The following is a 6,000-nucleotide window of genomic DNA, read 5'->3' on the forward strand; positions in this document are numbered from 1 at the left end:
GCACCCATCGGCTTCTTCATTGCGAATTAACATGTTTGCGCCTACGCAGAGAGGACAGGATAACACCTGGAAGCCAGCCAAAAAAGCCAATCATCCCCCCTTCCTCCTCCTCTTTTTTGGAAACTTTTCCTGTCAGAGCATTAAACTGAGTTTTTATATTATTGCTGTGGTGCTTGAAGTCATTTCAGACTTATGCCAGACCCTATCATGAGGTTTTCTGGGCAAGATTTCTTCAGGGGGTTTGCCTTACTTCCTCCCACACCTCGATTTTTCCTCCAAAACAGCTGCTTTGCTCTCCACAGCCAGGGAGTACAGGAAGGAAAATCGCAACAACAAAGGATCATGGGAATTGTAGTCTGTTTCTAACTCGGGGGGGATCCCATGGCCAAACTAGAGATGCAATTCATACTAATGCAAATTCTAATTGACTTCAAATTCGCTGTGGAAAAGGATTTATAAATTTGATAGTTTTCTGAATGCCGCTACATCTGGGATGACCATGATTGCATTTGGATTGCCTTCCAATTGTGTTCAGCATCGTTTGATATTCTTTTGTGAAATTACGTGAATTTTCCCCATGTGAAAAAGTCCTAATGCACCTTTTCCAACTGTGTAATATCAACTGCATACTGCCTCCCAAATTTGAATGTTATTAATGTGTACTTGCAAAAGTACTGATGCATTCTGTTGGACTTGTCCACATTTTGTTGTGTCACTTCTCGGCCTTTTGGCTAAGATCATGTGTAGTAGTTGTTTTACAACCTAGAAGTAAAATGTTTGTGGAGTGAGTGTGGCATTAAGGATTTTGGTCTGCAAATCCTGCAGGAAGGTCCAATGGAGAGTGCCCCATAGAAAGTATTTGGGATGGTTAGGAGTGGATGTAACTGTTTGGCTTTGTGGAGAGGCTTTTCTATGGGAATGGCCTGTGGCTGACCACAGCCAAAAGGTGGAGGCTGGTATGTTTCATGGCATTCTCACTCTCCCTCCCTTCTCAGTGGACTGGGGGATGTTTGGGGTTGTTCTGTCCTGTGTGGGATCTCTTTTAGCCTGAAGTTGCTTCAGCGAGGAGTAAGGGCCACTGTGTCCCACACAGTTGGCCCACCTTATCCGTTTTTTTTTTTTTTATCCATGGATTCAAGCATCCATGGCTTGAAAATATTCCAAAAAAGTATAAATTCCAAATAGTAAACCTTGATTTTATATAAGAGACGGCATTTTGCTCTGCCATTATATTTAATGGAACATCCATAGATTTTGTTATCCATGGGGGATCCTGGAACCAAAACCCAGCCGATAACAAGGTCCCACTGTATTTTTACTGCCTGAGAAGTGTTTCTTCCTTGTAGGCTTTCCAAGTTTCAATTCTGGGCATTTTTCTTTTAAAAAGTATCGGTAATCTATTACTAAAAGCACATCAATCTTTTGTGATTCTAAATGAGAGAAGCTATATTAAAATGATGCCAATATATTAAACTCTTATTATTGTTGCATTGCCTCTGTGAAAAATCTCTGGAAACATTTTTTTTCATGCATTACAAAAATACAAGACATCTAGTTTGTATCATTTTGTTACAGGAAAAAAATGGCATCTTCACCTGCAACATTTTCATACAAAACATGGTCCAGTGATAAATAAATCTGGAAACCTGCAACACAAGCAAAGTATTAAAATCAATTATTTGCCCCCATTAAAACTAGAGTCAAAGAATATCTTCTCATTTTGACTGAGAAAAGAATTACCAAAACTCTATCAAAAGGGACTTAAATGTCAAGCCAGTTAATCTTGCTTTGGAATGAATATGCATTCAAAATTATTAGACATAGATTACTATGAGCTGAAAATACATTGGAGATCCCAAAATCCAGAGGAACTAATTCCATGCATCCAAGGGGTCTTTGGGATGTATATTTCCTAAGCTACATACCTTCATGTGTATCTGGAAAGCTGTTTTACCTAAGTGGAAATGGTTTCTATCAATGCCTGGGTTCCTTTGGATTTTAGCCATTAAGTTGTGTTGCTTTGGTATAAAGAATAAACTATTGCAGAACCATCCCATTTGATAGAAGACTACAAATATTTATGAAAATGCGAATGCTTAGCCAAACAATTTATTGGGAAAAAATTAACTCTGGCAATGCACTATTTGAACTAGAAATCAACACAAAAAGATGTAATTTAATGCAAAAGCCAAAAAAGGTGTTGCTTATTATGTAGACATTTGGCTGTGCTGGCTGGGGATGATGGTAGTTATCATTCAGCATATCTAGAGTGCACCAAATTGGGAAGGTTAGATTATAGCACTTTCTAATTTTTTAAATACATAAAGTATTTTTTAAAACCCTCCTTAGAAGTGCACTATGAACATCAGCTGCCTGAAATGCCACCAAGGATATAGACATGTATGTAGGATTGTATGTATAGATGGAGATCATTTAATCTGCAAACAGAAAATACAGTGCAGTTCAAAGACTTAATTAACAAAGAAGGTGTCACTTGCAAAAGAATCAGGTCAATTAAAAATAACTTGTAATTTCATGGTAGCAGCACGTTTTCTACAATGATATATTCACTGAAGAATAATCATACTTATTTGCAATCCAGTAGCAATGCTCCTATTGTGCCTTTCAATCATTTTACAAATATTAATTAACTCACATGGTGCAAACATCTTAGAAAGTAAACATCTGTGATGAGAAATATCACAGGTAAAGAGCAAATGAATTGCCAATGTTGTGAGAATTATTTGCATGAACAACTATTTAGAATGAATTATCAACTGCCATTACTGTGTGGCGTTTTAAGCTGATATCAAATAGGGATGACATGACATCAGGAATGGCAAATAGAAAAGAAACCATTGTGGAATTTTATCACAGATCACTAACTAAGATAAAGCAGGTAGCTGAGGCATGCTTTAGAAAAGCCAGAAATGGAAATCGAGACAGCAGCTATTTTCATATTTATTCGGCTTAAAGGCACACAACAACAAAGGGGTAACTTTGGTTGAGATCCTTTGTTTGAGAGTCAATGCACATGAATCAAAAAGTCTCTCTGGCATAAATTAGCTGCAGTAGCTATTTTGCAACCAACAATCCTCATCCTGGAAACACAACCACTGCTTGTGCATTGTTAGGAAGCCTCTAATTAGGGGAATGTCTTAATTTAACTCAAATTGCTGAGAGGGAGGGTTAACAATGCCCTCGTGAGATTTTGTCCCTTAGTGTATACCAGAGGACCAAACAATCCCTTCAGATACAACACGGAGACAGATTGCTCCAATTAAAGTCCAAATATTTATTAAAAAGGGAAACAAACACACAGCAAGGGACACACACACACACACACTCAATGCTCAATGAAAGCAAAGGGGGGAAATTTGGGAGAGCCTTGAGAGAGGTAAAACTATGGAGATACTTACTTCTGAAGGCTTCTCTGGGAATCCAATGCAGATGTGGATGGTGGAAGAGACATTGCTGCCAAAACATGGGGAAAATGGCCGAGGGAGCTAAAATCAGAGTCCAGTCTGGCGTGAACCAAGCTGTATTCTGAAAGTAGCACACTGGGTGGACAAATCTACAGATATTTATAGGCGAAATCTAGCCTCTGGTGATTATCTTAACGGTTTGGCCGAAGCCAAGACAAAGACAAAACAAAGGACCTGGGCTTTGTTAAGCTGGGCCTAGTTAATGCACGGGTCTTGACATAATTGGGGAAGACAAACAGATATATGGGTGGGTTGTTGAGTGTGAGGCTGAAAACAAACAAACAGCATTGTGTTGGTTTTGGAGGTGATGGCTTTTTCATTTAGCAACTGTCAAACTTCCTGTGGGGATTTTCCAGTTTATTATCTTCTAGGGCTCCTACGCCCTTCTTTGCAAGCTGTCTACCTGACCTCCTCGCTTTGGAGAAATGGCAGTGCCCCTAGGAGGTGCGTTTGAGGTCAGAGGTCACACACCCTCCAAAATTTAATAAATCTATATGTTCTAACAGCATCAAGGTCATTGGGGATGCCTCCATGCATAGGCACTGATAACCCAGGCCAGCATGTCTGAAAATAAAGTGGTGCATTTCAGATTTGCTTCTAATTGGCAAAGAAGATCTACTGGAAAATATCCATGGTGGAAGGAAGTATGGGAGAGGAAAAACATATGTATGTTTGTGTGGTGTGAACCATTCCTAAGACCACTATATTAATAAAAGTTAAATGGATTATGAGGAAGTTCATGCCACTGATTTCAGTTAGGACAGTTTTAATTTTTGCATGTTTCTAAATAAATTGCAGTGTTGCAATAGAAAAGTGAAGTAAAATAAGATCAAGAGACATTTGGTGTTTTTGAAACAATATCTATACAAGAGAAAATGAGAAAAGAATGACAAGAAAAGCCTGATGTGACACACAATACTATTTTAGATAGTAAGATCCTAGTACAGTAGTTAGCATACCAGATAATTCACAGACAACAGCAACATTCTCAGAACAATGGCAAAAGTGACACATGTTCTCTTAGAGCTGTAATATCCGAGTGGTTCATATCCTACCACAGAAAACAAGAAATCAATAAATGAGTGAACAGTCAAAGAAAAATGGAGGGAAATTAGCATTCACTGTGCTTTTCAGGAATGGAAATGAAATAATGAAGCAAAGGATTATTTCCCAGCTTTATGGTTGATTTGGGAATCAATCAGGGCACTACACCAAAATAGACTTAAGGGACAAGATGAGGCAAAGCCATTGATGGAAATGAACATATATTGGTGTTTTGTGGATGCAGCAGATGCTTTATAGCCAATATTGTTCATTTCTTACCTTGCTGTGAGAAGCCCCATGCCCAAAGAACGGAGTATCCCAAAGCTACCATATGGCCCCAGTTTCTGATCCCACGATGGGCCAGATTTATGGCTAAAAACAATGGTTTGTATAGTACATCCAAAAAGTCAGACAAAGAAATCACTTCTGCACAGTAGCCTGCACAGTAACCTTGCTACAATTCTGCCCATAGCAAGACCTCCTTCACTTATAGAAGATCTGACAAGTGAGATATGGAGTGAATATATCAAATTTCCCCCACCTTTCCAAATATAAATTAGGGCTTTCTAAATCAGTAGACCATTCGAGATGTAATAATGCTAATGCTTCCTTAATGCATATGTTTTTGGTGTTGTTTCATAGGAGTTTCATTTTGAGAGGAAGTAATCACAATAGTAAAAAGGGTTTTGGAAAGATCCTTAATATTCAGGGACATGCATATTCTTCTGAATTATTTACCCATTTCTTGAAAATTAACAGATGACCAACAGGAGTGGATTTTTGAGTCCTTTTGACTGCTTAAAAAATTGATCCTTCCTTACTATAGAAAAACAATTTCTTTCCACCTGTGATCTAATGGATAGAAGATCTAACAATGTTTTCAAAATCTGAAAGCATGATGTAGACACAAATGGATTTCTATTCAGACGTTTGGTCAGATTTTATAGAAATGTACAATTAATGTGATTATTTTACCTCTTTTTGATTTTTCATTTTTCTGTTTTTATTATACCAGAAATTATTGTATGTAACTGGGATCCTTCTGAATGTTAATGCATTTAAATTTTATTTAAAAAACAAAAAACAAAACTCTGCACTTTGGTTCTAACAGCTAGGGCAAGAAGTGGGAGCATATAAATCAACTAGACTTTCCCAGAAAGCCATGATCATATTTTCTTACCAACAGAATGTCAGCCAGGGTGAATTTTTCACTGTGGCCAAGCTACACTGTGGACAAGTCTAAGTTTAAAACAACTCCTTCATGGCCGTTTTGGATTCTGCAATAATATTTTGTGCAGTGAAGATACTCATGACAAGTACTTCACCTAGGTCCATGCCATCATTAGAAAGGTATAATGCAGTCAGCACTCCCTATCCATAAATTCTTTATCCATGGATTCAACCATCCATGGCTTGCATACACACACACACACACATATACCAAAAAGTAAACTTTAATTTTGCCATTTTA

Source organism: Sceloporus undulatus, chromosome 6 (genome assembly GCF_019175285.1).
Source record: "Sceloporus undulatus isolate JIND9_A2432 ecotype Alabama chromosome 6, SceUnd_v1.1, whole genome shotgun sequence".
Classification (NCBI taxonomy): Eukaryota; Metazoa; Chordata; class Lepidosauria; order Squamata; family Phrynosomatidae; genus Sceloporus; species Sceloporus undulatus.